This window comes from Rattus rattus, chromosome 4, assembly GCF_011064425.1.
Source record: "Rattus rattus isolate New Zealand chromosome 4, Rrattus_CSIRO_v1, whole genome shotgun sequence".
Taxonomy (NCBI): domain Eukaryota; kingdom Metazoa; phylum Chordata; class Mammalia; order Rodentia; family Muridae; genus Rattus; species Rattus rattus.
Window position 1 is genome coordinate 101,763,630 of NC_046157.1, and position 27,782 is coordinate 101,791,411.

Below are 27,782 nucleotides of genomic sequence, written 5' to 3' on the forward strand. Positions count from 1 at the left end.
CAAATGATAAATTAGAGACAAAGATCCTGAAGATGAAAGATAACATGCATTGTTCCAACACTGCGATATAAGAAGACACCAGGAAAGACGTGACTGGGTAGATGTTTTCATTAAAACAAAGGGACAGTAGTGTTAGCTGAGCACACACCAGTTACAACACAAGGCATCCTCCTGACAAGAAGGGCCTTGGGCTGCATTGGGAGTCTACTGTGCATGGTAGAGGGTGTGCTTGTCATACTGAACTGTTCCTGAATAAGACTGCACATTTTTTGTCCCATTCTTGATACCTGCAGGAGGCCGATTAGTGTCTCCTGGGACAGACTATTAGCCTGCAGTGGGGCCAGGAACCCATAAAATGAAGAAAAGAAAAATCAAGAGCGTTCATTCTTTATTAGCCCTCCAAAGGCAAGCCTTTGCAAATTGGTCTTCAAATATTTGAAGTACGCTGATGTATTTGCAGTCCATGGATTTACTTCACAGAGGGGAGAAACGAGATTGGTACGAGCAAATGAGAAGAATTTATAGTATGTCCGGATAAGAAAAGAGAGCATGACCTCTATTTCGGCAGCCAAATCAAGTCATTTAAAACCCTATTACAAGAACCTTATCCACACTGTTGTAGAGTCGAGGAGGTAATGCCTGCACTATGGAGGACATGGACTTCATAAGCAATCATAGGAGAAAGTGTATTAAAACACATGAGACTCCAGAATCAACTGAAATAGTAGCAGAATGACCTAAGGTTGGTGCATCAAGAGCTCCAGGGAAGCCGACAAGTTGCCAGAACCTTCAGGGCTTCCTTTTGTTGGAGACACAAAGATTAAGCTCTGGCTAGAGATGGTCACTGTGGTATTTCCAATTAAAGCTGATATTCATTTATAGCCCGTTTCATTTTAGTTAAAAAATCAATAAATAGTACTGAAATGCGAATTTCAGAGAGTCCCTAATGTCAATTAGTTAGTAAGAACAATGATATCAACCAACCAGACCTCCCCCCCCCAGAGCTCCCAGGGACTAAACCACCAACCAAAGAGTACACATGGAGGGACCCATGGCTCCATCCGAATATGTAGCAGAGGATGGCATTGTCTGGTATAAAAGGGAGGAAAAGCCCTTGGTCCTGTGAAGACTTGTTTCCCCAGTGTAGGGGAATGCCAGGGCTTTGAGGTGGGAGTGGGTAGGTGGGAGTGGGAGCATCCTCATAGAAGCATCGGAATGGGGGAGGGGGTATAGGAGAGGGTGGGAAAGGGGATAACATTTGAAATGTAAATACATAAAATATTCAAGAAAAATAAAATTCAATAAAAAAAGAGAATGGAGACTCTGACCAAAGTCTTCTAGACCAAATTAGGGCTAATTGACTTTATACAAATAACAGTCCATACATTTGTGCTGCTGTTTTTGGAAAACATGTAGACATCTCTGATTTTAACACTCTGTCAAAATCCCTAACCTTCTGTTTCTGTCTTTGGTAGTTGACAACCTATGCCCACCTGTTTGCTATCATTCATTCATTCATTCATTTATTCATTTATTTATTTATTTCTCAAAAATAATTATCCTCTGCATTGGCAAACTCTACCATCTGCTTCGACTTTACTCACCCTTTGACCTTCTTTCCCAGGTGGACCTTGGGGGCCTTGTATCCCTATGGAACCCTGCGGGGAGGAAGAGGAACACAGGTTAACACCCTAGTGCAAGTGCATCTGCCAAGAAACAATGTAGTGATGACTGACTCTCATTTCAGTGACTAAACAAAACAAGGTTAAGTCATTCAAGCCCTTCCAAGGTCAGGCTATCAATATATTATTGATGAGAAATGGCTGTTCGTTGTCCTTGGGCCTGATTCCAAAGACTGAAGGGAAGATCTGAGGCAGGTGAGAGATTTTATAAAAAGTAACAAAAACAAAAAAAACAAAAAAAAACAAACCTCTTATGACTTAAACCCTGTAATTGCTAAAGTAACACACGTGGATAATAACCATAATTGCAAGCAGAAAAGGTAGCTTTTACATATTTAAATTCCATAAACAAAACTACAATTTTGTTGACAGGAGTCTTGTACCTTTTTAGAAAGCGCATGATTATATCACTGGCTTTAGCTAAATCTATTTATGATATGTAGCTTTTAGTATTGTATATTATTGAATGATTTTTTTATTCTCATCAAGTGATGAAAGAAAAGTCATTTTTCATTTAAAATTAAGATTATAAAAAGTCCAGGAATTCCTAGGTGTTATTAATTAGAAAGTCAAGTTTCTGGAGTGTTACAGGTATTTGCTATTCCAAATATTCCTTCTCAGATTGTCAGGTTGGGACTCAGACTATATCAACCTCAGACCATATTGCTATCCCTCATCTCCAGCAATCATTAATGGTTATTCCAGGTCTTTTCTATTGCTTCTTACTTCCCCTTAGAACCTTCAAATGGGCTGTAGGTGGCATTTTATACTCAGCTTTGCTGTTTATATTCTCCAGCTGATCTCCTCCACTTGTGTGCTTCAGACCCTTTACAATGATGATATCTAGACTTATTAACTAGCCTTAGTTAATGTATATGCAGATCAAACAGCCAACTGCCAGTTTGACATGCCGTCTTGGATATCTACAAGTATCTCAAATTTGGTTCAAGTACTGAGTGCAGAACCCTCCCTAACTTCTTTTCTGCAATCCCCATCATAGCCAACCCATACTGCATTATCTCATTGCTCAGCCTAGAAATCAAACTCACACCTTACACTCCCCTCTCTCAAATTCATTCTTCACATATAATTACCAAGCCTGATTGGTTTTGTCTTATTTGAATCCATTTCACTACATTCTGACTCCTTTCAGATGATCATTTCCTGCCTGGCTCCCAAGTTTCCTGATGATTTTGTAACCGTTAGTTTAGTCTCGAGAAAACACAGTTTTGGTCTCTCTTCTGACTTGCCTCTGAGTGGGATCTATCTTATTCAACAAGAAATGTGAGTGTTACTGGCTAAGGAAAATCAACAGTTGCTGGAGGAACAGTCTACCACAGTAAAAAAAAAAAATGATTTAGCTTCTCTAATACTTACGAGTAACCTATTAGGTTATTATATATTAAATGCATAAAAGTATTTGATGGAAACAAGCAATATAAGTAAATCTAAAACAATATCTGGAAAAAATATTCTTTGACACCTAAATTGAACCTCTGAGACTCTTGGGTGTTAAGCATGCACTCTTCTGCAGCTACTTGTTAGCCTCCCTGCATTCCTTTTATAACATGTGATTTACTTTGATTAAACACTGAACATTTTTGAGATAATCCCACAACTACCTTTTATGCATATAGTCATTATTTTTAATAGATAATAATGATTTAAAGAGATGTAAGACAGGCAAACTTTACAAGTTAATAGCTCAGCAATCAGGGCTGCTGGTTGGACAATGCATTCTCCTTCTTGAAAATGCATCTGGGGGTTTCTGCCTGGCATTTCATTGAGCTGAACTGGTCACGGCTCTCTGTACTAATCCCGCAGGGAAGACAGCTGGTTATAAATTAACAGGCCAATCTGAAGCTCAGAGAGACAACTACTTCTGCCCATTCCTGAACCAAGAAGAAACCAATGCCTTAGGTGCCCCCAGCCCACAGGCACCTAGATCAGTCAGGAGGACCTTCCGGATTCTACCTGCACAGCTGAAAAATCAATCACCAGGAAGGCCAACACACATGAGAGCAGAGGTAAGGCCAACTCTTCTAATCGACCCGCCTGATGGCCTCAGAACAGACAAAGGCAGTAGGAGTCAGGGACAGGACACTTCCAGTTTCTGCCTGAGCAGAGAACTGAACTGAACTGGTCCCACTGCTCTCTGTATCCAAATCCCATGAGAGAGAGAGAATTCTCAGAGGTGTGGACAATCCTGAGAGCTCCAGGGGACTGACCATCTGCTCATATTCCTGACCCAAGAGAACTGCCCAAGTCTTCTGGATGTCAAGAACATAGGTGCAGACAGGGCCAGGAACCTTCTGGCATGGCCTGCTTCCCAGAGCTAGGAGTCACCTGGAGATGCACAGGTGGGAACAGAGGTAAGACAAACTCTTCTGCTACAAGAAACCACCCTAACCCTGGGTTCAAAACACACAAACCCAGACAGCTTTCTGTTCCAGCTACTGCTGAAAAGAAAACAGGTCTATAGGAGTGCTTATTTTGAAGCACAGGAGGTCAACCGCATCCAGAGAGCAAGACAAGCTAACACAGAGATAACCTGATGGCAGAGGCAAGCTCAGGAACCTAAGCAATAGAAACCAGACTATTTGGTATCATCAGGCCAGTTCTCCCACCAAGCAAATACTGGATAGCCCAACACATGAGAAAAGCAAAGATTTGGATTTAAATTCACATTCTATGATGATGAAAGAGGGACTTTGAAGGATATAAATAACTCCCTTAAGAAATACAGGACAACATAAGAAAACAGTAGAAGCCCTCAAGAGGAAACACAAAAATCATAAGAATTAAAACACAAACGAGCAGGTGAAGGAATTGAACAAAAACATCAGTATCAAAATTGGGAAAGAAACAATAAAAAAGCACAAAGGAAACAACCTGGAGATAGAAAACCTAGGGAAGAGATTAGGAGTCATGGATGCAAGCATCACCAACAGAATACAAGAGATAGAAGAGAGAATCTCAGGGGCAGAAGATATCATAGAAAACATTGACACAACTATCAAAGACATCACAGTGAGAAGATCAAATCTAAGGATAATAGGTATAGAAGAGAGTGAAGACTCTCAATTTAAAGGACCAATAAATATATTCAACAAAATAATAGAAGAAAACTTCCCTAACCTAAAGAAAGAGATGTCCATAAACATAAAAGAAACCTACAGAACTCCAAATAGATTAGACCAGAAAATAAATTCCTCTCATCACATAATAGTCAAAACACCACATGCATAAAACAAAGAAAGAATAATAAAAGCAGTAAAGGAAAAAGATCAAGTAAAGTATAAAGGCGGACCTATCAGAATTACACCAAATATTTCATCAGAAATTTTCAAAGCCAGAAGATCTTGGGCAGATGTCATAAACACCCCAAGAGAACAAAAATCCCATCCCAGGCTACTATAGCCAGCAAAATTCTCAATTAGCATAGTTGGAGAAACCAAGATATTCCATGACAAAACCAAATTTACACAATATCTTTCTACAAATTCAGCCACACAAAAAATAATAGATGGAAAACTCCAGCACAAGAAGGGAAACTACACCCTAGAAAAAGCATGAAAATAATCTCCTTGCAACGAAACCAAAAGAAGAGAGACACACAAACATAATTCCACCTCTAACAACAAAATGACAGGAAACAACAATCACTATTCCTTAATATCGCTTAACATCAATGGACTCAATTCCCCAACAAAAAGACAGACTAACAGACTGGATATGGAAAGAGGACCCAGCATTTTGCTGCATGCAGGAAACACACTTTAGTGACAAAGATGGACATTAAGTCAGAATAAAAGGCTGGAAAACAATTTTCTGAGCAAATAGTCCCAAGAAACAGGCTGAAGTAGCCATTCTAATATCGAATAAAATCAACATTCAACCAAAAGTTATAAAAAAAAAGATAAGGAAAGACACTTCATATTCATCGAAGGAAAAAAATCCACCAAGATGAACTCTCAATCCGAAATATTTATGCTCCAAATGGAAGGGCACCTAAATTCATAAAAGAAACTTTACTAAAGCTCAAAGAACACATCTCCTCACACAATAATAGCAGGAGATTTCAACACCCCACTCTCATCAATGGACAGATCATGGAAACAGAAACTAAATAGAGACATAAGGAAACTAGCAGAAGTTATGAACCTAATGGATTTAACAGATATTTATAGAACATTCTATCCTAAAACAAAAGAATATACCTTCTTCTTGGCACCTCATGGTACCTTCTCCAAAACTGACTATATAATCAGTCACAAAACAAACCTCAACAGATACAGGAAGATAGAAATAATTCCATGCTTCCTATCAGATCACCACAGACTAAGGCTGGTCTTCAATAATAATAATAATAATGACAGAAAGCCCACATATACATGGAAGTTGAACAACGCTCTACTCAATGACAACTTGGTCAAGGAAGAAATAAAGAAAGAAATTAAAGACTTTTTAAGAATTTATTGAAAATGAAGGTACAACATACCCAAACTTATGGGACACAATGAAAGTAGTGCTAAGAGGAAAACTCATAGCTCTGAGTGCCTCACAAGGGAAACTGAAGAGAGCATAAATTAGCAGCTTGACATTGCATCTGAAATCTCTAGAACAGAAAATAGCAAATATACCCAGGAGGAGTAGAAGGCAGGAAATAATCAAACTCAGAGCTGAAATCAACCAAGTAGAAGTTCAAAAATAATTATACAAAGAATCAGCAAAACCAGGAGCCAGTATTTTGAGAAAATCAATAAGATAGATAAACCCTTAGCCAGACTAACCAGAGGGCACAGATAATGTTTCCAAATTAAAAAATCAGAAATAAAAAGGGAGATATAACAAGAGAATCAGAGGAAATTAAAAAAATCATCAGCTCCTACTACAAAAGTCTATATTCAACAAAACTGGAAAATCTGAATAAAAAGGACAATTTTCTTGACTGATACCAGGTACCAAAGTTAAATCAGGATCAGATAAACCATCTAAACAGTCCCATAACTCTTAAAGAAATTGAAGTAGTTATTAAAAATCTCCCAACCAAAAAAAAGCCCAGGGCCAGATGGGTTTAGTGCAGAATTCTATCAGACCTTCGTAGAAAACCTCTTAGAAATACTCTCCAAACTATTCCACAAAATAGAAACAGAAGGAGCACTACCCAATTCTTTCTATGAATCCACAATTACTCTTATACCTAAACCACACAAAGACCCAACAAAGAAAGAGGACTTCAGACCATTTTCCCTCATGAATATCGTTGCAAAAATACTCAATAAAATTCTCACAAACCAAAATCAAGTACACATCACAATGATCATCCATCATGACCAAGTAGGTTTCATCCCAGGGATGCAGGGATGCTTCAATATACAGAAATCCATCAATGTAATCCACTATATTAACAAACTGAAAGAACAAAACCACATGATCATTTCATTAGAGGCTGAGAAAGCATTTGACAAAATTCAACACCTCATCATGATAAATGTCCTGGAAAGATCAGGAATTCAAGGTCCATAACTAAACATAGTAAAAGCCATATACAGCAAACCAGTAACCAACTTTAAACTAAGTGGAGAGAAACTTGAAGCAACCCCACTAAAATCAGGGACTAGACAAGGCTAACAACCCTCTCCCTACTTATTTAATATAGTTGTTGAAGTCCTAGCCAGAGCAATCAGACAGCAAAAGAAGGCCAAAGCGATACAAATTGGAAAGGAAGAAGTCAAAATATCACTATTTGCAGATGACATGATGGTATACTTAAGTGACCTCAAAAATTCCACCAAAGAACTCCTGCAGCTGGTAAACAACTTTGGCAAAGTGGCTGGGTATAAAATTAACTCAAACAATCAGTAGTCTTCCTCTACTCAAAGGATAAACAGGCTGAGAAAGAAATTAGGGAAATGATACCCTTCACAATAGTAACAAATAACATACAATACCTTGGTGTGACTTTAACCAAGCAAGTGAAAGATCTGTATGACAAGAACTTTAAGTCTCTGAAGAAAGAAATTGAAGAAGATCTCAGAAGTTGGAAAGACCTCCCATGCTCATTGATTGGCAGGATTAATATAGTAAAAATGGCCATTTTGCCAAAAGCAATCTACAGATTCAATGCAATCCTCATCAAAATTCCAACTCAATTCTTCATAGAGATAGAAAGAGCAGTTTGCAAACTCATTTGGAATAACAAAAATCCCAGGGTAGCAAAAACTATCTTCAATAATAAAAGAACTTCTGTAGGAATAATCACCCCTGACCTTAAGCGGTGTTACAGAGCAATAGTGATAAAAACTGTATGGTATTACAGAGACAGGCAGGTAGATCAGTGGAATAGAATTGAAGACCAAGAAATGAACCCACACACCTATGGTCACTTGATCTTTGACAAAGGAGCTAAGACCATCCAGTGGAAAAAAGATAGCATTTTCAGCAAATGGTGCTGGTTCAACTGGAGGTCAGCATGTAGGAGAATGCAAATTGACTCATTCTTATCACCCTGTACAAAGCTTAAGTTCAAGTGGATCAAGGAACTCCACATAAAACCAGACACACTCAAACTAATAGAAGAAAAAGTGGGGAAGAGCCTCAAGCCCATTGGCACTGGGCAAAATTTCCTGAACAAAACACCAGTGACTTATGCTTTAAGATAAAGAATCAACAAATGGGACCTCATAAAACTGTAAAGCTTCGGTAAGGCAAAGGACACTGTTATTAAGATAAAATGGCAACCAACAGATTGGGAAAAAAAATCTTTACCAATCCTACATCTGATAGAGGGCTAATCTCCAATATATACAAAGAACTCAAGAAGTTAGACTCCAGAGAGCCAAATAACCCTATTAAAAATGGGGTACAGAGCTAAACAAAGAATTCTCAGCTGAAGAATATCAAATGGCTGAGAAGTACCTAAAGAAATGTTCAACATCTTTAGTCATAAGGGAAATGCAAATCAAAACAACCCTGAGATTCCACCTCACATAAGTCAGAATGGCTAAGATCAAAAACTCAGGTGAGGACAGATGCTCTGAGGATGCGGAGAAAGTGGAACACTCCTCCATCTTTGTTGGGATTGCAAACTGTTACAACCACTCTGGAAATCAGTCTGGAGGATCCTCAGAGAATTGGACATTGCATTATCTGAGGATCCAACTATACCTCTCCTTGGCATATACCCAAAAGATGCTCCAACATATAACAAAGACACATGCTCCACTATGTTCATAGTAGCCTTATTTATAATAGCCAGAAGCTGGAAAGAACCCAGATGCACTTCAACAGAGGAATGGATACAGAAAATGTGGTACATCTACACAATGGAGTACTACTCAGCTATCAAAAACAATGACTTCATGAAATTCATAGGCAAGTAGATGGAACTAGAAAATTTCATCCTGTGTGAGGTAACCCAATCACAAAGAAGCACATATGGTATGCACTCACTGATAAGTTTATATTATCCCCAAAGCTCGAATTACCCAAGATACAATCCATAGATCACATGAAGCATCAAGAAGAAGGACAACCAAAATGTGGATGCTTCAGTCTTTCTTAAAAAGGGGAATAAAAATATTCATAGGAGGAGATATGGAGACACATTTTGGAGCAGAGACTGAAGGAATGGTCCTTCAGAGTCTGTCCTACTTGGGTATACAGCCTGTATATATACAACTACCAAAGCTAGACAATATTGATGAAGCCAAGAAGCGCAGGCTGATTGGAGCCTAATATAGCTGTCTCCTGAGAGACTCAGCCAGAGTATGTCAAATACAGAAGTGAATGTTAGCAGCAAACCATTGAACTGAGAATGGGGTCTCCATTGGAGGAATTAGAGAAAGATTTCGAAGGAGCTGAAGGGGCTTGCAACCCCATAAGAACTACAATACCAACAAACCAGAGCTCCCAGGGACTAAACCACTACCCAAAGACTATACATGGACTGACCCAGGACTCCAACTGCATATGTAGCAGACGATGGTCTTGTTGGGCACCAATGGGAGGAGAAACCCTTGGTCCTGCCCTCCCCCCAGTGTAGGGGAATGTTAAGGGAGGGAGGGCAAAGGGGGGTCATTGGGAAGGGGAAACACACTTATAGAAGAAGGGGGAGGGGATGGGATAGGGGGTTTATGGCCAAGAAACCGGGAAACGGAATAACATTTGGAATGTAAATATAAAATATCCAATAATAATAAAAAAATAAATGCAGGTGGAAGCCTGAGGTTCTCACCACCAAGTACTCCTTACGCCCAGCCCTCTCCGAACAATACACATAACCACACACTGGCAATGATAATCTCGCCTGAACTCAGCTACAGGCATATCCTACTTTAAACCGCAGAAGACATTTTTCTTTCCCTTAATGACCTAAAGTACAGAGACCTTCTATTCATTCACATTCTTGTTATGTCTTTAGTACAAGGATAGGAAGTGATGTAGCCTTAAGTACTTAGAGTACCTGTGGTGTTAGGCAAAGTACGTCCCCTGAACACACTTTTAGTGAGGATCCTCTATCTACCTTCTGTGTCTGTGAAGAATTGGGCATGCATATGTTTACAGAGTCTAAGCCTGTCAATCAAAATTGAGGGTTGCCGGTGCTATTCTCACTCGTGACCAAATCCTTCGTGAATCCCAATCAGGACCTTTGAGGACCTCCCCTCATGTGGCCTGCTACCGTGCCTGATGGCACGTTTCTTTATGACTTGTACGGTCATTTTGCTTTGAATAATATCCCCTTCCTACTCTACAATTGTGTGAGCCATTATTCAGTTCTGTGGACTAAGAGGCCTGTTGGTTCATGTTTGGAAACACCTAGCCCAAATCCCAACCTGCGGTAACATATGCATACCTACAACCTTGCTGTCTGAACGTTTAGTTTTTAATAAAAAGTGATCAATGTGTTTTAAATTCATTCGTGTAGCTTTAATTTGACAACCCCTTGAAATTCCATATAAATAATTTTAACAAAGTTTTGAACTTAGTACACAATTTTTGCAAATCTTGCTAATGAACAAATATGCTGGGGTTCTTTACCATAAGTGATTGAGTGAAAGCATAATCTATCACTTTCATTATTTTATCTGATTTAGGAAAAATAATGGTATAGAATCATGGTGAGCCTGTGTTTTACTAACCTAGGCAGGAATAAATCTTGGGGACTGAGGAATTGATCGATTTTGCCTGTGATTTAAAAAGCACTTACAAAATGATACACAAGCAAGGAAAGTTGGGTAATTAGGCTAACCAGAAGATGACAAATCCCTGTCTGTAAGCAAACCAAATGTTGAAATTAAAATTTAGCTATATTAATTACAGCGTAATTACAGAGATATGCTATTTTATATAAGACTGATGTAGTCTTGACTCTAGATTAAACCCTTCTCTTTGTCCTTAGGGAAAAACTACTGTATTTCATGTATAGTCAAGCCAATACACAATTTTTTTTGTATTCATCCAAATGCAGAAAACTCCCTCAATGTGTTTAAACATGAGTTCTAAAACACACACACACACACACACACACACACACTGTCATCCAATGAGTGTGCTTAATCTTGGAAATATAATTAAAAATCTATTCCATTACAAGTAAGGAAAATTATATTTGAAAGTCTGTATAATGTAAAACAGTACATTTTGTTCAGAATGAGCTCAACATATTATGAAATACAAGAGGTTTTTGTGTAAAGGTCTATCTGGGAGGATAATGGTACGTTAGCCCTGAAGTGCGTCTCGGAGTCATAAGCTTCGCTCCCACTTCACTTTTGCTAAGGGAAGTAGCCAGATAACAGATTAATTAGATACCAGTAAGTTCTATTCAATTTTTAGCAAATAACTTCTTATTAAAATCACCCATGACACCTTATATTTAATCTCAGTCATGCTCCCCAAATGTTCACAAATTTTGCTCCTGACTTACTGTCTGGCTATGAAACTCAAGATTCACACTGCTACGTGTGTGTTGCCCTGCCATGGAGAAACCTTTTCTGCAGAGCATTTTATACTGCGTTACAGAACGCTAGTTGACATTTACAAAGAAAACTAATTTTAATGCTGACAGTTGTAAAATTGATCCATCAATTACACACACACACACACACACACATGCATGTACACACACACACACACATACACTTTCAAACTGAGAAATTATAATTCAAGGATATTATTATTTACAGTTCTTCAAGCCTATATTCTTTCCACTTAGTAAGATTAGGCAATGAATTTATTCATTACTTACTATGACAATGAGAGCTCTGCCTAACCTGTGGGTTGCCTGAATTCAATGTGAGAATTCAGCACTTGGTTCAAAACCACTCTGCTATTCTGTCTTACTCAGCTTTGTAAATAACAGTCTGTATTTACTGTGCTTAACCTTTCTCTTGATTATGAGTTCTAAAGGATAGAATGTATTATATATTCTATTTCCACCTGCCTTACAGAAGATTCTCAAAAAAAACACATTGCAGTGAAAATCAAAAAGAAGAAAACTTTGGCAGAGAGCAATGTTTGGTGATAATAGTGGGGACAAAACTCTCTGCACATAAAATTATTATAATTTTCATCCCTTGGTTTTAGTAGTACATTAGAGAACTAATTTTTCTCTTTCATCTCCCCTTTAATTTAGATTATCCTCCAGAAGTTGCTGGTAAGACTCTATTGCTGGAAGCTCTTTATGTTTGAGTCTTAGAATATGGGGAAATCAAGTTGGTGCAACAACTGATCTCTCCCTCTCTTTCTGTTTCTGTCTCTCTGTTTCTGTCTCTCTGTCTCTCTGTCTTTCTGTTTCTCTCTGAATTAAAGCCTGCCCCATTTGTACTCTGCAAATGGGTCAACTCCTAAACTTTAAAGACTTCTCATCATGCATACAGATTGTCATATCTCTCAACTCTCATCAGAGAAGCTGGTATTTGTAATTATGGTAATAAACACAGAGACTCAGAACAAGTCAATGCAGGAAATAACCAATGTGGAATGCCCAGGCCTGAGTAGGACATCAGTATCACACCCTCTTCTCCCAATGCTCAAGGATCATCACAAAGGAAGGCTGAGAAGATTTTTAAGAGTCAGAGGAAGTAGATGACTACAGTGAAGTGTGGTTTGCTGGACAACAGGACAGATGCACATATGACCCAGTAGCAGTCACTGTATGCACAAGACCTGTACATGATCAAGCCATACAAAATCCAGCATGCAGGCGCTGGTGGGGAGGAAGTCTACCCCGAGCTGAAGAGCTTTTGGCCCTCTGTGGCTGCTGGGAGCGGAAGAGTATCTTTCTTTTTCCTTCTTTCCTTTCCTCGGAATGGCAACATTAAGTTGACTTGGTGCCTTTTCTTGTTTTGTTTTGTCTTTTTTTGTTGTTTTTTTTAAACACATGGATTTAGAGATACAATAAACAGGACAAAAAACTGGGTGGAAGGGGGTAGGGGGTTGACTTGATCAAATAAATGCATTGTACGAATGTGTAATACAAAATTCCAAAATAATGAAATTATTATTATTATTATTATTATTATTATTATTATTATTATTGTGTATCAAGGAGGTATGTGACCTGGCCCATGTGTGGAGGTCAGAAGACAGTTGAACCCATGAAGGCTAGAAGAAAGAGATCATCCTGGAGCTGGAATTGAAGGTGGTTTTGAACCACTCAACATGGCTACCAACTCAGGTTCTCTACAGGAGCAGTAATCACTTTGTAGCTCTGAACCGTCTTTCTGCTTCCAGTGACTCCTTTTTGGACTCAATTTTAATTCAGGTCTCTCTTTCTCTTTGGCCAATGTAGGCAAAGATTTGTTAATTTTGCCTATGCTTTCAAAGAAATAACTGTGGTTCATTATTTCTTTGCACTATTCTAAGGCTTTCCATTAAATGACATCTTGGTCTTTCTTCCTTGTCATGAATGATGGGTGTGGCTTTTCCTTGCTTTTCTGAAACCACATAGTGTAACGGTCTTAATTTATTTATGTGAAAGCTCTGTAAATTTTTAAATGGAAACATTGATGCCTATAAGAACTGTAATTTTTGACTTCTAAATATTCTGTACATTAACTCTTCCCCACTTTTCCTCTATTCTAGGAATTAAAAAACTCCCCCCCAATAATCATTTAATGGTAACACTGCTTAATCTCCATGTGTTTACATAGTTTCTAAAATTGTCTTTTTCTACTGATTTCTCATTTCATTCTATTACTGTTTGATAAATAAAGATTATTTCGACATACTGTTACATCTGTTAAGGCTTGTTTTACGGTCTAAACTGTAGTCCGTTTTGGATCGAGTTCCAGGGGCTAAGATGAATGGCTCTTCTGCAGCTGTTGGACAGAACATTCCGTTAATGCTTGTGACGTTCATTTGATCTGTTACGTGGCTTAACACAGAAGATCCTTTGCTGAAATTTGTTTGGATAGCTATTGGCGGAAGTTGGATATTGAAATCACTCAATATTATTGCGTCTGGAACTGTCTGCCCTTCCGTGTCCAGTAGCACTTGATTTAGGCAGGCTGGGTATATGAGTGTTTGGCGCATATGGATTTGCAGTCCTATTTTCTTAATAGAGTAAGAAACTTAACTCCCTTCCTCGTTCTGAAGTGATCATTGGACTGATGTCTGAGTCCGTCTTATGATTCATTTATTAATGAATCACATGACTAAATCCCATCTCTATTACTAAACTTAGTAAAATCTTTGATCACTTCTTCATGGTATTGTGTATATGCTTCAGAGTAATAACTGTTTGGACACATGATACATTTATATACTTTCTGTATATTCTCTGTGATTTAATTTGGTAAGTAGTGCCTATCCCTTTAGTCTATTTTTTCTATGTATTTACTCTGTTATAAAAATACAACAGCTAGTTTTTTCTATAATGTTACAGACTTACTCTTGTGAAAGAGACTCTTGAGATTGGACTTAGCATTTGCATGATCTAAATATCTATATTGACATTCACTGTCAATAGAGTTCTGGATATTAAAAATGTTGACAAAAATGGAATTCCTAAGACTGCTACATCTTTTGGCTAGAAACAGAAATATGCAAAATGCAGTATTAGCCAGCTTATGAATTTCAAGTTCCAGTGAGTAGCTATTACAATGTGTTACAGCTCTCAGGACAATTGGCTGATTATTTAAGACACAGTAGGGCTTATCATTATAGAAGCTGGTGTAAATATTTAGCTGAGAAATTACTTAGCGCTAAGTGGCTCAGAACATCATTTTGAAATGTTTAGCAAGTGTAGCAGATGTTTGGTAAAGTTAATAGGATAGATTAATTGCATTGAACACATTTTCACTTATGAAAGAGGCAAGATATGTTCATAACTTCTCAATTAATGAGAGGAGCTGGATTAAATCAAAGGGGTTTTCTTTTTGAAGTATTATCTACACCCCCTTGCCAAGAATGCCAAAGTGCATATGACGCCTATTAACCACTTTGACTGAAATGCTACGTCGAAAGTATACTTTAAGTGTTATGATTATTGTGTTATAATGTGCTTCGTATGCCTGAAACATAAAGTTAAGCAGCATCTGCATACATTTCAAAATGCTACTAGGGTTTTTTCAACTAGAATACATACTATTAAAATTGAGAGCAGTTTATCAGTCAATGTGATTAATTCTTGTCATTAGTATGAAAACAAGAACAAATTTTTCTAAATTACATGTGTTGAAGTGAATTTTTTTCTTCTAAGTTTAGTTGGTACTTTAAAAAATTAGTGATCTTTTTGATAGGTGATCTGTTTATTCAAGACAAAGTGACTACAGAAAAGCATACATGATATATAGTCCAATCACAGGAAATAGTTACATATTAGTTATGTAAAGTGAAATAAAATTATATTAATGATTCAAAGGAATCATTAGTTTATATTATATTCAATAATTAAAAGTACACATACACAATTTTATTAGAATATGTGTTCAAATGAATTCTATGTTTATATTCAAAAGTCTATGGTTTTATTACAAGCAGTTTTCAGTGCATACTAAATGTCTCTAAAATGTCAGCATCTCTGAAATGAAGAATAGCATAGCCCCTTTCACAAATTAAAAAGCCCTGTAAATAGCCATCCCAGTAACAAGAACATGAGATCAGGTTTTTTAATTCTATGGCTTCTGGAACATTTCTGCTGAAATTTTAGTATGTGTAGTAGAAATTGGATTATCAGCTTCCATAAGTAAGTTTCCTACCTGAATGACCAACTGTTTCCTACCATCAACCATATAAAAGACAGCAGTCATGTGTACTGCTTTCAAAAATGTAGCAATTCAAATAAGCCCCAGAAGCTTCAGAAACAACCCATGTGAGTGACAATCCTCCTGTGGTTTCAGAGGTACAGATTTCCAAAGTGCCCTCAGCTAATATTTAGCTGGATTCAGAAAACACAATCTTTTATGCTGTAGATTCTGAAACAGCTATTCTTAGTTGTCATTGATACATTTGATAAAACTAGGAATTCTATAGCTTAAAAAAAAATAGAACTTCACTTTGAATTTGGAAATAGAGACATCTATATGGCCCATGACCATCCATCGAACACTGATGGCTTGAGTGTGGTCTATACATCCTCAATTCCCTCTCTGTGTGAGCATTATCCAGCCCTGCACCCCGAATCTATTAGGTATGAATGGATGGATGAATGGCTACTCAGATTCTAATTCTTTAGACAACTCAAGTATTTCTGTGGTAAGGATCAGTGAGAACACGGATTGCCATAGACACAGAAAATCTAACTTAGATAACTACATGATTTCATCTACAAATCCCACTTGATGCCAAAATAATGCAAACTGGTTTTCGCTTCATGTGGGATAAGGATGCAAGTAGATACTGGTCTCTCACTTGCAGCTTCCCCTTCATTACAGGAAGAATATAATGTGTATTCTTTAATGTCTCCTACTGCTGAGAATTTATTTTTAAAGTATTTACTTTTGAAAAATAGGATAACACAAAGAAATTAAAGTATCTATGCAGATTAAGAAACAGAACCTATGAAGTTAATTTAAATATCCGTCTGTGGAGCTGGAGTGATAGCTCGGTTGGTAAGATACTTGCTTTGCAAACAAGAGGACAGAAATTCTACCCCCAGCTCCCATATAAAGTCCAGGCATTATTGCCTATATTTAGAATTATCTTAATTCAATTCATTAAAATGTCCCTGGGCATGGTGTCACATACCCATAATTATGGCACACAGAAGTTGAAGACAAGAGTATTGTGAATTCATGAACAAAGCAAGACCCTCTCTCAAGCAAACAATTATCCTGTTTATCCTAATTTTCTTAATTACCCTATTCTGAGTTCTAGAATCTCAGGACTGGGAAGACAGGGAGTAGGATCTGGGGAACTCCCAGCCCAGTCATTATAGCTCTGAGAGAGACTTTGAACCAAAACACAAGTTGGATGAATTCCAAGGAAGGACACCTAAGGTTGATATCTTTGAACACATGCATACATTTATGTATCTGCCTGCATATACATACTTATTGCATAGGCCAACACATATAAATGAATAAATACATTTAAATACCAAGCATAGCTTTGCATTGGTAATAACTTTTTAATTCACTATTAATTATTTATTTCATACATGTTGTTATGGTGGTAATTTCACCTTTGAATTTTTCTTGACTATTCAAAGACTTCGTTTATTATTCATGCACATTTGTGTTTGGGCCTGCATGTGGGTACATGGGCACAGGTGACTGGAAGGCCCAAAGGTGTCAGAGCTACCTAGAGTTACAGGTGGTTTATAAGTTATGATGCAGTGGTATGGATGCTTGGGTTCCATGAAAGAACCTCAAGTGCTCTTAACCACTGAACATCCTTTCTGGCTCTGGGCTAACATAAATGCTATTTATATTTATTTATATTGACCCTAACTAATGAAAGAAATCACTTGACAGCAACTAACTCAATGATCTGTTGACAAAACTATTAGGCTATAGTCTGTCTGTCATATCCACTTGCACCATCTGTTTCAATGACATAGGTGAGGGGACTATGGCCACTTCAACAATTCTCCCTTTATTTCATTTTTATTTGTGTGTGTGTGTTTCCATGAGACAGGGTCTTGCTATGTTTAAAGCTGGTCTTGAACTCACAACATCATGACTCATGACAAGTTCCCTTCTAATTAATCTAATTAGGATAATGGCCTGGGGTTTGGGGTTAGCTTTTTCATACATCACTGGCTGCATAAAGACTGTACTCAGAGATAATAATTTAGACATATGCTGCTTTTGAGAATCTTCAAAGAACTGGTTATGTTGTAGAAAATTAGTTTAACTAATTAACTCTTGTTAATTAGAGCTTTGCAGAACAAGTGACTGGACCACATCGAACACTCTGAAATTTCAGAATTAAAGTGAAATTAGTACTGAGACATTCATCCCATGCGAGAAGCCTCCCTACATATTCCAGATGATGGTGCGGGTGGTTTAAACTGTGTCAAGATGAGTAGGTTGCAAGTGTTTATAGTGATAAAAACCAATCATTTAAGAGAAGAAAAGTGTTTTGTGCTATATTAGACACATTTTAAAATGTATTGACACGTTCGAAGATGTATTCCCTTTTATCTTCTGTCTATGGCCCACTTCCTTTCTGCTGAAGGAAACCATGTTCCCAGGGAGGGTTAGGATTATAATAAAGAGGAGAGATGATTAAATAAAGATAATGGGAGGATCCATGTTTGCCTTTTATAACAAAGAAAGGGTTGTGAATCAACCTAGGACAGTAGTTTGGAAAGTGATCCTTGTAAAATAAGAGTTTTTCTAAAAGCAACATGCTTCCTTCCTGTATCTCAGAGTATGTGCTCCTGTATCCTCTGGTAAATTATGAGTCGCCTGGTGCAGAAGGAGGTACAAGGGTAGTTATAACCTATCAGAGAGCATACATGTAGAAAATGTCTTTTCCTTCTGTTTCCTTATATAAAGATCCAAAAGGATGGGACAAGCCATTGTTCTTGCTTTACCCTCTTCTGAAGAAATGAAGAGGACCAGAAATCCAAAGAGAAGTTAAACTGTTTCATAGCAAAATCTTTAATTCTGAGGGAACTATTTTTAAGTCTGCAGCAAAAACTCTCACTCAAGTATGTGAGTAGAAAATAAAGTCCAAGACTACTAAGTCCTAAGAAAATGTCATACATTTCATATTTTTTGCATAATTTGTTCAAAGATACATCTACAGTAAGGAAGACATAAAAACAAAGCAGGGGGATAACAATGAAAAGAAGGAGCAGGGAATCAATGCCAACCAGCAAAACAACACCCAAGTAATAAAGAAACACCAGCAAACAACAACCAATCAACAAACCAAAACCAAGCAAACAAAACAACAAAAACAATAAAACAACAAACAAATAAACAGAAACAAGGTGCTTGACAGATGAGTTGCCACGATAGCCTAGAAAGCTAACCATGAATAGAGACAAAGACCTGAGTTCCAGGAAACAAGAGATGGTGACCAGTGGGGAAGAGATGGGAGACAGTCACAGGAAAACAGGACAAGAACACTAGGAGACAGTAAACACAAGAAACTATTCGATCAAGACAATTTATATTACTCGACTCTGTAAATCACACACTCATGAACAAGTAAGTATCTCAAAAACAAAAATAGCACTGCCACTCTTCCCTCTTCCCTCGAGCTGCACGTCTATGCCCTTTCTAGTGTCTTCACGATGCTGTAGATGAGGGAGACTACCTACTGCTTTTCAGTTCGAGGTCAATGCGAATTTTTTGTGATAGTGTCAAATTGTCAACCCCACAGAGACTGTATTCAACATACTTCTCTTAGAATGTGTGTATGTGTTTTAATGAATTTTTGGTGTTTTAAACCATCTTTGAAGGGTTTTAGTTTCTTCCTCTTATGAATGAACGTAAGTATCTTTAAGAGCCACCTTAGATTTAAAGAACCAACTTATTCTTTATCTTCTAAGAACGGAGTTCACATCATTAACTAATTTATTTAAATCGGTTTTGATTTTCAATTGGCTTACAAGAGTATTTCTGTACCTTAGAAAATTTAATTCCTTATTATAAATAATGAACACTTTACACTTGGCAATTTCATAGTATGTCTTTTAGAAAACATATAGTTGTTTATTCCAATCATTAATTGTGCTCCCCTTCCCAATTATACTTCTGTGTTTTGATAATCAAAATACATTTCTTGGGCCAGTAAGATGTCTCAGTGGGTATAGGCACATGCCAACCTTGACAACCTGAGATGACAACTCTGTAATGTACAAGGTAGAAGGAAAGAGCTGACTCCCGGCAGTCATCCCTCTGACATCCTCGAGCATACCCCAACACACTTATACAGCCCCTGCAGACAAATGACTAAATAAATGCAAAACAATCCATTTGTTTTATATTTGTTTGCTTATATTAAACATATAAGACTTTCTAGTTCAGGTTTCTACCTTTAAAGCCTTAAAGCCTTGATCTATTTTATACTTTTATTGCCATGTTAGAAGGGATCCTTTGGTCTTCTAAATGCTGCAGAGTTAGCCCCAACCCATTTATTAAAATACTATTTTCATGGTAAGTCCATCAAAGTGCTATTTGACCTTCAACTCTGTAAATGTGTCGATTTGGGGGGAAATTAATTTTTATTTAAAACACTGAATGCAGTCAGATTAATAAAGACAATTCTCAAAGGTATTATGGTGGTTTGGCTAAAAGTGGTCCCATAGACTTATACAGCAGGACATTATAAGAGGTGTGGCCTGGTTGGAGTAGGTGTGGCCTGGTTGTAGGAGGTGTGGTCTTATTGGAGGAGGCGTGTCACTGGGAGTGGTCTTTGAGGGTTCAGAAGGCCAAGCCCAAGCTCAGTGGCTCACCACCTCTCCTGCTGCCAGTGGATCAAGATGTAGAACTCTCAGCTCCTTCAGCAACATGTCTGCCTGCACGCTGCCATGCTTCCCACCATGATGATAATGGATTGAACCTCGGAAACTGTACGCCAGTCCCAGTGAAAGGTTTTCCTTCAGAACAACTCCTGTGGTCATGGTGTCTCTCCACAGCAATAAAACCCTAGCTAAGACGGGTATTATGTGCAAAATCATACGTGGTGCTTGGAATAGGTAATCAGTGCTTTGATTTTTCATAGCTGGCAAGTTACCCTAAAGCATAGGGAAGACAAACCGCTCTCACTGCTAAAAGCAATACCTGCATTGCAACAATCCACTAATTTGGATAACACAAAATAGCTATTATTATAATGTAGAATATGTGCATAATTATCACCGTCTCGTTAGATTCAATTTGTACTAAATGGTGCCAGGACCATAAAACTGTGTTTTACAGGTTGAATCAGCCCACATAATAAAGCATGCCACAGAGACAAATGCCAAGGTGGCTTCCTAAGAGTTACTTCATTCACAAGATCCCCAAGAAGTCTGTGAATTTACACTGTAAGGTGACTTTTGATAATTTGTGCACTAGTGAGACAACTGGTCTCATTGCTTCTGGCTTTGGCTTTTCGTGGTGCTAAGTAGGGAAAAGTGTAATAGCAGTTGGACCCAACCGAGAGCCACAATTGTTATTGGCGGAAATTATAGTTCAGATCAACAGGCAAATACTTGTAGACAAATATTTCTTCGAACTTTGTCTTTTAGAAACAAGTGTCAAGCAATCCAGCTATGTAACTGCATCCATTTTCCAGGATAGCACATGAAGGCTGTGTCTCTCTAACCCCAGACTCAGCCACAGCGATGAGATTGATCATGGTGTGTTCCACAGATCCCCCAAGATATCTGGAGCCACTTTTCAGTTTATAGAATAGCTAATAAATATGGGTTGGGTGTGCTGTCCAGAGAACCAGACTTGGAGGCTATCAATGCCACCTGATTTTCGATTTGCAAAACCCTAGGAAGTTGTCGTGAAAGCAAATTATCATTCGTGATTTCATAATAGCTCAACGAAGCAAAGCAATCAGAAAGTTATTTTCATGCTTTTGAAAAGTAAGCAGTGTGTCTGGTGCACACATCAAGAGGACTTGAGAGTCAGTGCACTCGGACGTCAAGAAAAGACAGAGAATCACAGGCAAGTCCACAGTACGGAGGAAGAGGAAAACAAGCACAGCTGTAGAGACTCTCTTTGCATCAGATGGACCTTCTCCTCTGAACTTCCTGTCCCCAGCTCACTCCATCAGCCCAGCCTGCAACACCAGTAGGCAATCCCTGGGAACCTACCAGCCACACTAGCCAGGTATGCACAAAGGCACAAAGGCTAGCTGCTGTTCCTCACCTCTAGCTCCTCTCCTCAAACCTCCCCAGACTCATCCCCAATCTGTTGCAGATGATGTCAGTCCTCTCCTCCCCTATGATGGATCCCAGATCTTCCCTCCAAACTTTCTGCTTCCAGTTCATTGATTTATTTCAGTTTCCAGCTTTAGTAGGCATTCGTTGGGGACCAGCCCTGAAAGCCTACGATTGAAACTGGTAGGGCAGCAAAACAGGTAGGCATGCTTCAGATTGTCACTTTCCCTGCTATCCTCCAAATCTAATCTCCCAGTCCCATCCCCAGTTCTGCAGCAGACTACTTGTGGCCTCTAGTCATTCTGTAACCCCATTTCCAGGGGACTAAGCAGATAATGGCAGAATTGAAGGGCCCCAAACCATCCCCAATGCTAAGTGTCAGTTCCCAATACCTTGAAACCCATTTTACCAGTCACCCCCAGTAGCCACACCTACCAGGATCCCGGAAGAATATATTACCAGGAATTCCATAGCCACCATATTCTAAGTACCAGAGAGGGCAACAGAAACCAAGAGACAAAACAGCCAGTCAATAATGGCAAGACATACATGAACACCTAGAATTACAATCTTCCAAAACCTAGAAATGTAGATGTCAGTCTATGATGATAATTGATTGCAGCCAGGAAAACATATGTCTATGGCAGAGCCCTCTAAATATACCACCATAGGCCTTGAGAATTAAAATAAAGTTGAAGCCCAAGACAGAGACCTGAAAAGAGCCTCTATAAAAAGATAGAGATCCTTAAAGAGGAAATGGGTGAATCCTTTAAAGAAATTGACGAAAACACAAACAGTGGGAGGAAATGAGTAAAACGTTCAAGAGCTAGAAGTGGAAATAGAGTCAAAGGAACTGAGAGAAATCTGGAAATAAACTCACAGGTGCCTCAGAGTCAAGCCTCATCAACAAAATACAGGAGATGGAAAAGATAATTTCAGGCACTAATGACATGACAGAAGTGGATACATAGGTCAAAGAAAATGTTACATCTAAAATATTCCTAGTATGACACTACTTCAGGTTAAAAAAAAAATGGGTGAAGATATTCCAAGCCAAAGGACTTAAGAATCAAGATGGTATACCCATTTTAATATCTTAATGAAAAAGACTTCAAACCAAAACCAATCAAAAGAGACGGAGAAAGTCAATACTTGGTTGCCAAAGGAAAAATCCTAAGAAGACATTGCAATTCTTAACATCTATGCACCAGACACAAGGGCAACCAAGTCCATAAAAGGTGATATAGGGAGACTTCAGTACCCGATTCTCATCAACAGACATCATCCCGACAATAACTAAACCAGAGAGATGCTCGAGTTCACTGGTCTCATAAATCCCATAGAACTAACATTTACTGAGCATTTCACCCAGGCACAAAAGAATATCTTCTTTTCAGCACCTTAAGGGACTTTCTTCAAAACCGACCATATACCCAGACACAATGTAAGTATCAACAGGTGTAAGAAAATTGAAATAACCCTTTGCATCCTATCTTGCTGGGGACAGCATGACAGGGACTGCCAGCAGTAGGCAGGGATGGAGACATCTCAGCAGCCCAGGGCACCTCCTTGTAAAAAAGGGTGGCATCTGCGACCCTGAAAAGCAGGAGACACATCCCTCCAAGGGACCCACCGTCTGAAATAAAAGGCTGCCTGCAGTAGGCCAAGATGGAAACATCCCTGTAGCCCGCAGCAGCTCTTTGTAAAAAACAGTCATTCCCATTTCTCCTAACCTTAGCCCTGGAAATGGCTGTATAGATTTCATTTGTGCGTGACTGTTTTTCATTTGGCCATGGTGTGCATAATTTTTCTATTATATCTGACTTTCCTACTTCTTTCTCCTTCTGCTCTGGTGAATTATGTGAAACTAGATGTTCCTTGATGTAATGATTCTTAAACAATTGGAAATTGAGGCGTAGGGGCACAGCACAGCACAGCCCTAATGGCCCAGGTGCATACAGTGTGATGTCATCTTGGAAACAAGGTAATAACTGCACAATGGTAGCTCCAGATTAATGCTTGACTTGAAAAGAAACTTTGAAGAAATTATTAGAAAAATGAATTAGAGCCAACATTAGGATCCAAGAAAGGAAAAAGTTATTGAAGTTAGGAAATAAGTTTTGTATAATATTGAGAGTGGTTCCTGGATAAGGAAGTATAAAATACATAAAATTATATACTAGTAAAACTAAGTCAAAATCCTGGGACTCTAACGAGAGTCATTGTATGCAGTGTAAAGGAACAGAATGCTAACGAACAGAACTATTGAGTTAAGGGTTAACTTGATTCTTTCTGGTCACTGCCTGGCAGATTTGCCCACGTCATTCATTATTAGAGCTTCACAGGAAAATGCAAGTAGCTGATCTCGGAACTTTGAGCTCTGAAGTAGAATAGGTCAAAAGTTAAAGTTTAAATAATGATAAGTTTGCAATTGTTATTATTTTGGCTACAGGTCTGGGAATAGGGGAAGATCAAAACTTTGGGGAACTATTTTAATTCTTAATTCTTTGTGGGATGTGGTTATTCTTTAGAATTTAATTTGGCAATGATTATACAATGCCTTCTTTTTTTCTACCAGCTTTGGAGTATCAATAAAAGACTGGGGCAAGAGAAAGGCTAGAGAGTGAGTGAGAGAGCGAGTGAGGGAGCAAATGAGAGAGCATGTGTGAGCATGTAAAGAGCAAGTGGAGAGAAAGTAAGGTGTATATGAGATTGTGTGTGTGTGTGTGTGTGTATGTCTGTGTGTGTGTATATGTGTGTGTGTGTGTGAGAGAGAGAGAGAGAGAGAGAGAGAGAAGCATGAGAAGAACATGTGAAGAGTGAGTGGAGAGAATCTGAGGTGTGTGTGAAGATTGCATGTATGAGTGAAAGCAGAATGCATGTGGTGTGTGTGTGAGATATGTGTGAGGTGTGTATGAAGGGTGTGTGTGTGAGAGTGAAAGTGTAATGAACAGAGGTGTGTATGAGTGTGGGAGTTCAAGAAAAGAAAAGCACAAAGGAGAAAAGCAGAGTGTGCAAGAGAGTGCAGTGTGTGTGCAGACTCAAGCTGCAGGCAAGTGAGTGAGAGAGAAATAGAAAGACAGCAGAGAGAGAGAGAAGAGAGAGTAACTTTAAGCCTTGAAAAATTGCCTGTCAGTTTGTACCTAAAAAGCAGTCTGTGTATATTTATTATGCGCCTTCCAGATATCCCTACTTTCAGTTGAGACCTCTGATCCTGTGTCGAGGCTGGACCTGACACTATCTGACCACTGTGGATCAAATCTGGATATCATCATCCACAACAGAAACAACAGAAGCTTACAAACTTATGGAAACTGAACTCATTGTTGACTGAAAAAAATGGGCCAAGACATTACTAAAAAATGTAGTGATTCTCTAGAATCCAATGAATATGAATACACAACATACTCAAGCTTGCGGGACACAATGAAGGCAGTTCTAAAAGGCAAATTCATAGCACTAGTGTATATGTAAAGAAATTGGAGCCATTTTGTACTTGTCACTTAACAGCACACCTAGAAGCTCTAGAATGAATGGGAGAAATTACACCTCAAAGGAATAGATTATAAGAAAAATTAAGCAAACTCAGGACTGAAATCAATAAAATAGAAACAACACCAACAAACCAATAAAAAAGTCAATGAAACAGAGATGATTCTTTGAGATTATTAATAAGATTGACAAACACTTATCCAAATTAACTAAATTAACTGAAAAGAAGAGAAATAATATCCAAATTAACAAAATTAGAGATAAATGGGGGAATATAAGAACAGCTAATGAGGAAACCCCTAGAACATAAGGACATACTTTAAAAACTTATACTTCATAAGATTGGAAAAACCTAAAAGAAAGAAATAATTTTCTCCATATATATTATTTACCAAAGTTAAATCAAGATCAGATAAGCAATTTAAACAAAATTATAAACCCCCGTGAAATAGAAGCCATCATTAAAATTTCCTCAACCAATAAAATCTCAGAGCCAGATGGTTTAAAGCATAGAATTCTACCAGACTTTCAATGCTAACATTCCTCAAACCATTCCACAAAATAGAAACAGAAGGATCATTGCCCAATTCATTTTACAAACCCACAGTTACCCTGATAACTAAACCACATAATGATGTAACAAAGAAAGAGATTTATACACCAATTTTCCTTATGAATAGAGATGTAAATATTATCAGTACAATACTTACAAACAGAATCCAAGAACACATCAAAAAGATCATTCCTCATGATCACGTAAGCCTCATCCCAGAGATGCAGGGATGGTTCAACAGTGTAAATTGAAAAATATGGATAAATATCTACCATACAAACAAACCAAGAAACAAAAACACACTTGATCATCTCATTAAAAGCAGAGAATGCATGTGATAAAATCTAACTTCTCTTCATGATAAAAATCCAATCCTCTTAATGATTAAAGTCCTGGTGAGTTTAGAGATCCAAGGGACACAACTCAACATCATAAAGGCAGTTTCCAGCAAACCCATAGCCCATTCAAATTAAATGAAGAGAAATTCAAAGCAATTTCACTAAAATTAGCACAAGATAAGGTTGGTAACTCTCTCTATTCCTATCCAATATAGTACTTGAAGTCTTAGATCAATGAGACTACTGAAGGAGATTAAGAGGGTACAAATTGGAAATGTAGGAGTCAATGTAACTTCTCTGCAGATGACACAACAATATAAATAAGTGACTAAAAATTCCACCAGGGAATTCCTACCCCTGATAAACACTCAGCAAAGTAACTGGATACAAAATTAACTCACTAAAATCAGTAAGTCCTCCTAGATACAACTGAAAAATGGACTAAGAAAGAAATCAGGGAACAATACCTTTGACAATAGCCTTAAATGACATAAAGTATCTTGGGGTAACTTTAACCAAGCAAGTGAATGCTTTTATGATAAAAATTTCAATCATTGAAGAATGAAATTGAAGAAGATATTCGATGGTGGAAAGATTTCTTATAGTTATGGATTAATACAGTAAAAATGGACATCTTACCAAAAGCAATCTGCAGATTCAATGCAATTCCCATCAAAATTACAACACAGTTCTTTACATAGATTGACATTTTTCAGTTACATATGGAAACCCCCCCAAAAAGGAAAAAGAACCCCAAGATAGCTAAAACAGTCCTGAATAGTAGAATGTCTGATGTTACCATCCCTGATCTTGGATAGTACTATAGAACTATCATAATAAAAACATAATGGTATTGGCATAAAACAGATATGTTGATCAATGGAATTGAATGGAAGACCCAGACATAAATTCACACCTGATTTTTGATAAAGAGAACAGAAATACACACTGAAAAATTGTGTATTTTCAGTGTGATAAAACACACTGAAACAACAAATGATGCTTATCACATTGGATGGCAGCTTATAGAAAAATCCAAACAGATCCATATTTATCTCTCTGCGTAAAACTCAACATCAAATGTGTCAAAGAGCACATCATAAAACCAAATACACTGAACTTGACCAATTTGAACTCATTGGAACTGGAAAAGACTTTCTGAAACTGAAAAGCTTCTGCTCAGCAAAGGATACCATCATTTGACAAGGTGGTAAAATACTGAATGGGAAAATTTTTATTAACTACATATCTCAAAAAGGTCTAATATCCAAAACATATAAAGAATTAAAAAAACCTACATATCAAGAAAAAATAACCCACTTAAAAATGGGGTACAAATCTTGACAGAATTCTCAAAAGAGATAAATTCAAATTGCTGAGAAACACTTAGAGAAATGTTCAGCCTCTAGTCATCAGAGAAATGCAAATCTTATTATCTT

General features: G+C 37.8%; 1 long non-coding RNA gene across 1 annotated transcript in view; it reads right to left on the reverse strand.

The window, feature by feature from the left end:
- Window positions 1-27,782, reverse strand: part of LOC116899259 — a 107,055-nt gene that overhangs the window by 42,349 nt on the left and 36,924 nt on the right. Inside the window, exon 4 of the long non-coding RNA XR_004387701.1 lies at window positions 1,605-1,658. This is a non-coding gene — a long non-coding RNA (uncharacterized LOC116899259). The remainder of the gene's footprint in view (window positions 1-1,604; window positions 1,659-27,782) is intronic.